Source organism: Lontra canadensis, unplaced genomic scaffold (assembly GCF_010015895.1).
Source record: "Lontra canadensis isolate GAN:19392208 unplaced genomic scaffold, GSC_riverotter_1.0 scaffold9, whole genome shotgun sequence".
Taxonomy (NCBI): Eukaryota; Metazoa; Chordata; class Mammalia; order Carnivora; family Mustelidae; genus Lontra; species Lontra canadensis.
Window position 1 is genome coordinate 16,535,629 of NW_022631003.1, and position 11,854 is coordinate 16,547,482.

Consider the following 11,854-nt stretch of genomic DNA (forward strand, 5'->3'; position numbering starts at 1 on the left):
CATCTCTTATAATTACAATAACATTTTTCATTCCTGGGCATTTGGAGTTGGTGCAATTAGAAAGACCATTTTGTGAAGGGACATTTTGCTATTTTTAAAACTTATCTTCCTTACTAATTACCTTCTCCCCTCACCAACTTCTCTTGAAAAACCACAGGACAACCTGGTTAGTTTATTTTTAACAAAAACAACATGACTTGGAAATTATGCCTCTGATGGCTGAGTGAAGTTTTGGACATCTGGACTTCACCACTGCTGATTTTCACCATGGGAAGCCCGAGGTGAGGTTTCACTCTGGCCAGCGCGTGAGGCCAAAAGGCCCCCTGGGAATCCTCAAGGGCACACATTCCTGGGTCTGTGAGCCAAGATGCTCAGATAATGTCTCCCCAGACCACTATTTTTGGACACCAGGTAGATTGCTCAATATGATACTTTCTTGTTTTTGAAAAAGCCCAAAATGGGATCCGTGTGGGTGAAATGTGGTTTTGGGAGTGCTCTAACTTCTGCATTTCCTGATTTTTGTTTTTCTCAGTTGGCTGCCAGACACATTACTGAATTTCTCTGGGGTATGAACAAGCTGAGGGACAGACCTTTAAACATATACAGGAATTACTCACTCAACTTCTGTGCAGCTGCTCAGGTCTCATTGAGGTTGCGAGAACAAACAAGTATTCATCAAAAGCCCAGGGCTGGCCAAAGGGCTGAAGAAAAAGTTATTCTCGATGGGAAAAGTCACAAAAGAAGCTTCACTGATCATGCACATAATGAAAAACAGTCCAGAGCAGTGGGACAAGTTAGGTTTTGAAATGAAGCACGTTGAGTTCAGTTGTCGCTGCCACTTCCTAGCAGAGTGTTTGAGTGTGTCTGTTTCAGTTTCCCCACATGAAAAGTATGAAAAAAAATTAGTATTAACAGCTAATCTTTATTATGCACATACCTTATGCCAGCTTCTGTGCCAAGCATGTTGCATATATTAAGTACAAGAGGTGGGGACTATCATCCCAATTTTCAGACATGAACACTGAAGCTCAGATATGAAACAACTATCTTGCAGGATTGTTCAACATAATGGAAGCAAGGGACTCTACGTATTGCCTAGTGCATGGCAGATATTCTATAAAGAACTGGTTTTATAAAATATTTTATAGAACTGATATATTTAGAAGGCCAGATATTTAAAAAATATCAATGGTGAGCATCACGTTATGGGAGCACATGGTTTTCTGATTAGTAATAAAATGGGAATGAGGAGTTTTGCGGTTCTCACACTGCAGTCTGAGTGAGTGTCTAAAATTGCAGATTCCAGGATTTAATCCCCAAAGAGTTTATTCAGCAAGTCTGGAATGCAGCCCAGGTTCTCTGCCTTTCTGACAAGTAGCCATTCATTCCAAAGCAGGTGGTCCATTTGGAACCTAATTTTGAAAAATATTGGCCTAGTGGAGCTCAAATCTCTCCCAGCTCTAAAAGTCTGTGTTTGTATGATTTCACTCTACAATTTGTGTTTGTATGACTTCATATAGTTTTGAAAAATTGGCGAAGTGTTTGCTTCATGGCTCTTTAGCCAGTTGAAATGCCAGGGAAAATTAGAGACGCTCCAGATAGCATGGAGATCTTTTCTCTTTTTGTGGGAAGGTGCATTCCAAAGACCAAATCCCATGTTCTTTGTTTGCTCAGTGATGTAATACAAAGAATGATGATTCCAGTCTTGACAAAACAGCTCTGAACTGGATAAGGGACAGTTCCTGAAGAAAGTATAGCATATTAGAAACAGTATGTTACCTATGGAATCGCCGTTCTCTCTCTTTCTCTCTAACTGGTCCTGAACAGTTGAAATCAAATCACCCTCTGCTCAAAGGAAGTCCTGGCACATACTGGCAAATCCTTCCTCTGTTTTTATAGAGTCTGTGCCCATTATTGCTTTTCTTCTCAATAATTGTTCTGTCACTAATCATTAAATCAAATCCTCTTGGTTTTATTATATTCAGTATTCTTTTTTTTTTTTAAGATTTTATTTATTTATTTGACAGAAAGAAAGACAGCGAGAGAGGGAACACAAGCAGGGGAAGTGGGAGAGGGAGAAGCAGGCTTCCCGCTGTGCAGGGAGCCCGATGCGGGACTGGATCCCAGGACCCTGGGATCATGACCTGAGCCGAAGGCAGACGCTTAACAAGTGAGCCATCCAGGCGCCCCTATATTCAGTATTCTTGATGAGATTTGATAAATAGCTACTTGATACCAGCAGTTCCAAATTGTGGTTGGCCTTGTTACTCCTCCCCCCAAACTCTCACATCTTTCCTCCTCCTCACCCATACATTGGCTGAAAGTACCAACAAAGATTTCTTTCCTTTACCAGAGGGAGAATGGAAGAGCCAACTATATCAGGAATAGTAGGAGAAAAACACTAACTTATCTAGTACACTCAGTGTTTTGGTTAATTTATTAGTAATTTATTTTGGTTAATTTACTCTGCAGGGTCCTGTCTCCCACATATCCCGGGTACTTTAGACCCCCTTCCGCAGGTTCCTTAGAGGAGGTGTGGCTACAGCGTATGAAGAAGTGAAGTCAAAGTTCTCCCTAATGAGACAGTTACTGTGGATAGGCTCTATAGCTAGTTGTTTATGCTCCAAAGAAATAACCTGCTTTTTAAAAAAAGATTTTATTTATTCCTTTATTTATTTATTTATTTATTTATTTAAAAGAGAGAGAGAGATTGAGAGAGAGAGAGAAAGAGAGTGCCTGCATGAAAGCTGGCAGAGGAGCCGAGGGGAGGGAGAGGGACAAGCTGACTGTGCTGAGCTCGGAGCCTGGCGTGGGGCTTGAACTCTTGAACTCGGGACCCTAAGATCATGACCTGAGCCAAAACCAAGAGTTGGACACTTCATCAACTGAGCCACCCAGGTGCCCCTTCATACATATCATTGTAACAAGCATGGTTATGGCAGGCACAAGAGATCAGAGTATACAATTCCATTTATATTAAATATCCAGAATAAGAGACTCCTGAGAGGCAGAAAGCAGATTGGTGGTTTCCCAGGGGCTGGAGGGAGGAGGAATAGGGAGTAACTGCATAATGGATGTGGAATTTTCTTTTGGGGTGATAAAGTTTTGGAAGTGGGGGGAACCTGGTTGGCTGATTCAAAAGAACTTGAGAGTCTTGACCTTGGGTTCATGAGTTGGAGTCCCATGTAGGGTGTAGGGATGATTTAGATGAGTAAACTTAAAAAAAAAATTTGGGAAGTAGCAAGTACAATGTACGTACCGAATATCGTTGAACTGTACTCTTTAAGATAGTTTTATGTTAAGTGAATCTCAAAAATTCTTGATTAATTCAGACTTCAAGGACTGAACAGCCAGAAAAAGGAGGAGAGTGACTAGTAATGGGAATGGGAAGGAAGAGCTCAAGATATAAATGGTGGGGCACCTGGGTGGCTCAGTGGGTTAAGCCTGTGCCTTTGGCTCAGGTCATGATCTCAGGGTCCTGGGATCGAGCCCAGCATAGGGGCTCTCTGTTCAGCAGGGAGCCTGCTTCCCCCTCTACCTCTGCCTACCTGTGATTTCTTTCTCTGTCAAATAAACAAATAAAATCTTTTTTTTTGTAAAATTTTTTTTTAAAAGATTTTTTTTTTTTTTTTTTTGACAGAGATCACAAGTAGGCAGAGAGGCAGGCGGAGAGAGGAGGAAGCAGGCTTCCTGCTGAGCAGTGAGCCTGATGCAAGGCTCTATACCAGGACTCTGGGATCATGACCTGAGCTGAGGCAGAGGCTTTAACCCACTGAGCCACCCAGGCACCTCAACAAATAAAATCTTAAAAAACAACAACATATAAATGGCAACTTCGCTTGACCAGCACTTAGGAAGTAGGTGCTCATGGGAACTGAAGGCTGTGGGTACAGCTGTACAAAATTAATGGCCTCTTTATTTCTGACCAGGAGGAAGCATAATGAATTTGTAGTATAAACTAAAGCACTGTTTTATCTCTAATCAAAAATCAAACCTGGAAAGAAAACAAGAAAATGTATGCCATTACAGGAAACCCAAGGTGTTATTCACAGCAGAAAGAAAGAAGTTCAGTAACAAAGAAGTGATTCTAATCCCCTTGAGGGAAGGCACCACGTCCTCCTCAGCTTTGTATCCCCAGCACTGTCCCACGCATAGATAGTCAAACGTTGCTGGTGGTCTGTCAGCTCCTGTTCTCGCCATCTAATTCATTTAATCTTATAAAGATCCTAAGCATTTGGAATCATTGAGTTCTCTGAGGCACGGAAAGGTTAGGATCATAATGGCAGAGTTAGGATTTGTACCCAAGTAGTTTAGCTCCAGAGTTTGTGCTCTGAAACACTTGCTGTATTTCCCGAAGGAATCAAAGAAACAATAATTAAAAGACTAACTAGTCAGCAAACATATGGATTTTTTTTATCCTTCCGAGGAGAGGAAAATATATGAACCTCTTTGGCATTTCCCATGTTCTTTCTTCCAGCCAGATTCATAGCTCTCAACCACTGGGTGCCTGCAAAAAATTCTCGAGTAACCTAGTTGTTGGGTAGTCTATGGTTGTGTGTGAAGGCAAGCAACACCTGCTTTCAGCCTTAACTTTGAATATGGGAGTGCACACATATCCCTCACCAGGCAAAAAAGTGTTGGGCGCCCTGGGATAAACAAGGAAGCAAATAAGTAGGATTGTACCAGCTAGCTCTAGTCTCAAAGCCAACCTTCAGTCTCTCCTGTAAAATAGCTGACCTTTAGCAAAAATGATTGTACACCTATCTTTGGCAGTGGTGATGTCTGAAGTTAGCCTTTGAGGGTATGCTAATCATGTGGAAAAAATTCCTGTTTTTCCACCAAGAACGGACTAATAAAATTTGGTTGTCTTAAGAATCTTTTTTTTTTTTTTTTAAGTATACTGGATTTTTAGTTCCAATTTTTGGAAAAGTCTAGACTCTCTCACAAACCTTTTGCAACTCATTTCTGACTTTTTTTTAAAATTCTATTTATTTATTTGACAGACACGGATAGAGAGGAAATACAAGCAGGGGGAGTAGGAGAGGGAGAAACAGGCTTCCTGCTGAATAGGGAGACTGATGCAGGGCTCCATCCCATAATTCCGCCCTGTAATCATGACCTGAGCCAAAGGCAGACACTTAAGACTGAGCCACCCATACGCCCCACTCATTTCTGACTTTAAACGCCTTTGTCTTTGAATCTCCTTTCTGCAATGGAACGAACATTAACCTAACTCGTGAGTTCAGCCGAGTTTCCACCACGCTAAATTTTATGTAGTAGCACCTCTCCACTTCTCAAAACCTTGCTCCCTGTCAGAAAAATAGGAGCCATAATCCCTTCAACAACCCACCTCCTGGGGTTGCTCTCAGAATGAAATATGAGGCTCATAACAAACAAACAGCCTGATAAAAAATTTGAAAGTTAAATTTAGTCTGGGCTAGTTGGAGCAGGAGGTGGTATCATGCAAATAGCCCTCCACCACCACAAGGACCGAAAAGTTGAGCTCAAGGACCCCAAGAGCTAGGGCATCTGAGCGAAGAATGGGCAGGCTGAACAGGTTTCTGGCCAGATGAACCAATGACACCTTCCACCAAATTGTGCCAAAAAAGTTTGCGTTTCCCCAACCAGCCACCTCGGTCCCTTCCCTGGACTATTGGAAGATAAAGCTTCCTGGCGGAGAGGACAAAACAGCTGTGGTTGTAGGGACAGTAACAGGTGACCTTGCTTGTCCCCAAGGTGCCGAACACTATCTGCATCCATTGCGCAGGCACGGCCACGCCCAGAGAGGCATCCCCAAGGGCAGAGGCCAAATATTGGCCTTAGACCAGCTGGCCATGGACTCTCCCAAGCGCTGTGACACCGGCCTGACCTGCGCTCCAGTCCTCGAAAGGGCCGAGAGGTGTACAGGCATTTGGACAAGGTCTCACGAAAAGGGCACACCCACACCAGACCCTAAGTGGGGTAACTGCGGGGGTGAGGGGGCGCTACAAAAACTAACCCCAGATTCTGCTCGCTCGCGCTCTCTCTCTCTCTCTCTTTTTTTTTTTTAAGATTTATTTATTTATTTGATAGAGAGAGAGAGGGAAGACAAGCGGGGAGTCGTAAGATAAGCAGACTTCCCGCAGACCAGGGAGCCTGATGCGGGGCTTGTTCCAGGCCCCTGGGATCAAGACCTGAGCCAAAGGCAGCCACTTAACGACTGAGATACCCAGGCACCCCCAGATCCTGCTCTCTTATTAAGATTTTGAATGGTGGGGAAAAAAATTAAATTTAAATGAGAAACCTTAAATTAGAGAGAAACTAGTATTGGTGATATTGTACGTCCTTTGCAGGTTTGCACACCTGTCTGCTCGGTGGCTAATCAGCAAGGGTCAGCTCATTTTGGTGCAAGGGAAGGAAGAGTAAACCTACTCCAGAACAGTTAGGGAGAAACCAATCCACTGAAGTAGAAAAAAATCTTTCTGTTATATTAAATATATAATGTTGCATGTGCTAACCCTTTTGAATCTTCCTTGTTCTCAGAACAGCTCTTGAAATAGATGTGCTCCCATAAATTTACAGGTGAGCAGCTGTTCGCTTAGGAACACAATAGTGAGTGCTAGGTTAGGATTGGCCCTGAAAGAAACACGAATTCTTTTATATTAAAATGAATAGGATATGGGGCACCTGGGTGGCTCAGTGGGTCTGCCTTTGGCTCAGGTCATGGTCTCAGGGTCTTGAGATTGAGCCCCGCATTGGGCTCTCTGCTCCGTGGGGAGCCTGCTTCCTTCTCTCCCTCTGCCTGCCTCTCTGCCTACTTGTGATCTCTCTTTCTCTGTCAAATAAATAAATAAAGCCTTTAAAAAAAAATGAACAGGATGATGTAGATATATATTTTATTATACCTAGAGCCGTGTTGATTTGAGTGTAGGTGCCCCATGCACAGATGGTCTATTTGGCTGCAATGTGAAAGGAAAAATTATTACTGCCCTATGTCATTAGAACATACTGTGATTCTTAGGAATTGTACCTACACGTACAGTTTATAATTTATGAATTATTTTACTTTACCACTTATTATACTGTGCCTGATCTTTTAATCCCAGTTTCTGTGAGATAATGGCAACATAAGAACGTAGTTTAACATTACCAAGTTATAGATTACCTTCCAGCAAAGTGGTTTCTCTGAATAACCAGTTGAGGAGCTGTCATTCATGATTTTATATGAACTTTTTCGAAGTACTTTTGTTTTCAAACCTGTTGACTTTGAGGTTAACATTGCACATTTTCATAAGCTTTTTATATTAATACTTTGTTGGGGTGCCTGGCTGGCTCAGTCAATGGAGCATGCCACTGTTATTCTCAGGGTTGTGAGTTTGAGCCCCAGGCTGGGTATAGAGATTACTTAAATAAATCAACTCTTGTAAAAAAAAAAAAAAAAAAAAAACATTGTTTCCCTTTCTCCGAAAATCTCATACCTTTTGGAAATGGATGGATAAGTATATGAATGTATCTTTACACAAATGGAGGAAAACTTTTTCTGGGCAGTTCTTATTATCCTTCATTGTAACTCCTTATGTTTGACCCTTGGGGACAGAACAACATGTTAAGAAACAATGTATAATGACACAGTTGATAACCTCAATGCCCATCAATCCCTTAAGTATCACTCAGGTTATTTTCCATTTAACTGATAGCTTCTATTTGCTCAAAGTCCGTCTGTTCTTCTTTTTCCGGGTTAAGGGAAGAGGAGAATCTCACAAATTTAAGAAATCATCCTGAATTCAATCCTTACAGTTTTTCGTGTAAATTTAATCACGTACTCCATAAAGCTACACATATGGTAGGTAAACCCACAGAGGAAAGGAAAGGGAGAAGAAGGAGAAAATAAGCAGAGATAGAGAAAAGACCTGCAGGTCTTTTTCCCCCGGATTAGGAAAAAACCCAGAACCTTCCTGAAAGTGATTGGACAAATTGAAAGAAAGAAAGAAAGAAAAAAAAAAAACACCTTTATCGGCTGTGTAAAAAATAATTGAGGGTTTGAGGTGAAGTGAAGCTCAATTTGTCAACAGGAAACTATGGGCTCTGCACCTCTATTTATATAAACAGCATTTGCTTTTTCCATCTTAGGTTCTGCCCAGAAGTGGTTGTCTGACTGCTGCTTCTGGTTCTGCTTCATTGGTTTTTAGAAAAAAAAAAAAAAAATGTGGCCACATGTTCCTTTCTCTACCACAGAGAACCTCAACAAGTCACTTTCCCTGATGTTTGGTTAGTGAAAATGGTAAATGATACAGGATTTCAATGTTGATTGTTGTATTTTTCAACACATCTTTGCTTCCCTGAGTTGACAAATTTATGGGGACCATCCTGCCTCCCTTCTGCTGTGATCCTGAAGTTTTTCCATTCTACCCTGCAAAGTTACAGGTCTCTCGGTACCTCTTCCCCTCACTTTCCAAATTCCCTTTCCCCATCAGAGCTAAGAATTCCCATCTTCTAGCATCCTGGTGCCCTGCCCTGATGATGCCAACCTGCCGTTACTCTCCCATCTGCTAACTCCCTTTGTCCAGTGCTCTTCTGTCTTCTTTTCTTTTTATTCTCAAATTTCTTTCTTGCCTGGGTTACAGCTGCCTCAGTACTGGAGGAAAGGTAACCTTAGAGGTTGCAAGTTGTTTGCACCTCTGACTGGGTGTCACGTAGTTGGTTTGACACAAACACCCTGGGGCAGAGGAGGGAGGAGATTGTGGCGAGCAACATCCACTTCTTGATGTCATCAAAAGCAAGGCCCAGAAGTCGGGAGACCAGCTGGGGTTTGCACCATCTGCCTGAGAGTCAAAAGAATACTTAGAGAAAGTATGCATAGAACTATATTTAGAGTAGAGTGCACACTTGAATTTCCCGTTCAAGGAGAAAGGAGAATTTTCATAAGCATGCAGTGTGGAAAAAGTTAGGCTCAGAGCAGAATCAGCTCAATTTTAGAAGAAAAAACGGGAGTAAACCTCCCGGCTAGGCAGACGAAGCTGTCATCTTTCAAGGTACCAGCAAGGTACCCTTGCTTCCCTTCCTCTCTCTCTCTGCCTGCCTCTCTGCCTACTTGTGATCTCTCTCCATCATATAAATAAATTCAATTCCAAAAATTGCCTAAAGATACATTCTTTTTTTTTTTTTTAAGATTTTATTTATTTATTTGAAAGAGAGTGAGCGAGAGAGAGCCTGAGCAGGGGGAGGGGCATGGAGAATGGGAGAAGCAGACTCCCTGCTTCTGAATCCTACAACAATGAGATCTGTTTCTGGGCCAGGAGCCCAGAACTGATCCCAGGGGCTCTGATCCCAGGACTCTAGGATCATGGCCAGAGCCAAAGGTGAGCCGAAGTATATGCTTACCAACTAAGCCACTGAGGCACTCCTGCCTAAAGATACTTTGACCAAATCCTTTAATTCCAAGATTAAAGATGCACTGTTTTGATTCAAGTAATTATTTTTCATCAAAATATAAATTCCTCACTGAAGAGGGTTGTCACTGTTGTTCACCAGAAAATGGATAATATTAACACCTAAAAGAGTAAAAGGTTTTCAAATTCTTTCATGCGAGGAACAAGGAATGAAAACTAGAACATCAGAAATGGGGTAAAGGTAAAAAGCAGTGGGCAAGGGGTGCCTGGGTGGCTCAGTGGGTTAGGCCTCTGCCTTCGGCTCAGGTCGTGATCTCAGGGTCCTGGGATCGAGCCCCACGTCCGGCTCTCTGCTCAGCAGGGAGCTTGCTTCCCTTCCTCTCTCTCTCTGCCTGCCTCTCTGCCTACTTGTGATCTCTCTCCATCATATAAATAAATGAAATCTTGAAAAAAAAAAAAAAACAGTGGGCAAGAATACAGAGGGAAAGGGGGCACCTGGGTGGCTTCGTTGGCTAAGTATCTGCCTTCTGTTCAGGTCATGATCCAGGGTCCTGAGATTGAGCCCCCTGTGGGGCTCCCCGCTTAGCAGGGTGTCTGCTTTTCCCTCTGACCCTCGCATGTTCACACGTACTCTCTCGCGCTCTCTCTTAAACAAATAAATCTTTTTAAAAAAGAGATAAAGGAGGCGCCTGGGTAGCTCAATGGGTTAAGCCTCTGCCTTCAGCTCAGATCATGATCTCAGGGTCCTGGGATTGAGCTCTGCATCGGGCTCTCTGCTCAGCGGGGAGCCTACTTCTCCCCCTCTCTCTCTGCCAGCCTCTCTGCCTACTTGTGATCTCTCTCTCTCTGTCGAATAAATAAATAAATAAAAATCTTTAAAAAAATAAAAAGATGGAAAGAACAGGGGTGGGGCTCCTGGGTGGCTCAGTCCGTTGAGTGACTCACTCTTGGTTTCCACATAGGTCGTGAGATGTACGCTGTCCCTTCACCCCAGCCTACACCCCCATTGGGCCGCAGGCCCACCAGGGAGTTAGCTTGGGATTCTCTCCCTCTGCGCTTCCCTCCACTGCCTCGCCACCCTCTTTCTAAAATAAATAAAGCTGAAAAACAAAAACAAAAAAACCAGGACCAAATCAACCTCTTGAAACTGATCTGGAACTGTTCGCATGGGAAAGTTGTGGTGGAAAATAAGAATTTAGAAGCATAAGGAAAGAATGGGAAGCAAATTAGAAATGTTGGTTTACATATCAAGAATAAAAGAGGTAGAGAACCTAACAACGAGAAATGGGAAAACACTGGAAAATGATCAAGTAGAAGAGAAGTGACGGTAAATCATGAAGCTTTACCTAGCTAGACTGTTGGGTCCAAAGGGGGTAAAAAAGGAAAATAATTTTCTGATGAATTGAGGAATTTCCGGGAGGAGAGTAAATGTGGTGCGTTGGAGAACTGATGGCAAAATTGTGCAGTGAGGAAGGTTACAATAGAGAATAGTGGGATAGAGCAATGCTGGTGCTCCTTTTGCAAAGTGGGATAAAAGCATAAATTGGTGCGGGGGTGGGGGGTGGGGGGGAGGAAGCACCTGGGTGGTGCAGTTGGTTAAGACTCCTACTCTGTTTTTGGCCCCAGTCATGATATTTGGGTTTTGAGATGGAGCCCTGAGTGGGGATCTTCACTCAGCGCACAGTCAGCTTGCGATTCTCTCTCCCTCTGCTCCTCCCCACTCTGCGTGCTCTCTCTCTAAAGTAAATTAAAAAAAAAAAAACAAAACCAACTTGGTGCGCCTGAGTGGCTTCGTCTGTTGAGGATGGACTCTTGATTTCGTTCAGGCTATGATCTCAGTGTCGTAGGATCCAGCTCTGAGCTTAGCACGTTCCTCTCCCTCTGCTGCCCCCACCCCACCCCACTCACCCACTCTCTCTCCCTCTAAAATAAATAAATAAGTCTTGAAAAATAAAAAAATAGTTTTTTAAAGGTTTTTTGTTTTTTTAAAGATTTTATTTATTTATTTGGCAGAGAGAGACAAAACGTGAGAGGGAACCTAAGCAGCGGGAGTAGGAGAGGGAGAATCAGGTTTCCTGCTGAGCAGGGAGCCTGGTGTGGGGCTCCATCCCAGGACTCTGGGATCATGACCTGAACCGAAAGCAGACGCTTAATGACTGAGCCACCCAGGCGCCCCAAGAAAAAATTTTTTAAAAAATTAAAAAAGCAGGGTGCCTGGGTGGCTCAGTGGGTTAAGCGTCTGCCTTCAGCTCAGGTCATGATCTCAGAATCCTGGGATCAAGCCCTGCATCGGGCTCTCTGCTCAGCGAGGAACCTGCTCCCCCCCTCCCCCGCCTGCCTATCTGCCTACTTGTGATCTCTCTCTGTTAAATAAATAAATAAAATATTTTTTAAAAAATTTTAAAAAATCACAAATTCATGGAGCGCCTGGGTGGCTCAGTTGGTTAAGCATCTGCCTTCGGCTCAGGTCATGATTCTGGAGTCCC

General features: G+C 43.1%; 1 protein-coding gene across 1 annotated transcript in view; it reads left to right on the forward strand.

The window, feature by feature from the left end:
• RIMKLB (ribosomal modification protein rimK like family member B) overlaps nt 1-11,854 on the forward strand; it is a 153,014-nt gene that overhangs the window by 39,178 nt on the left and 101,982 nt on the right. The gene's annotated exons all lie outside the window — the stretch shown is intronic.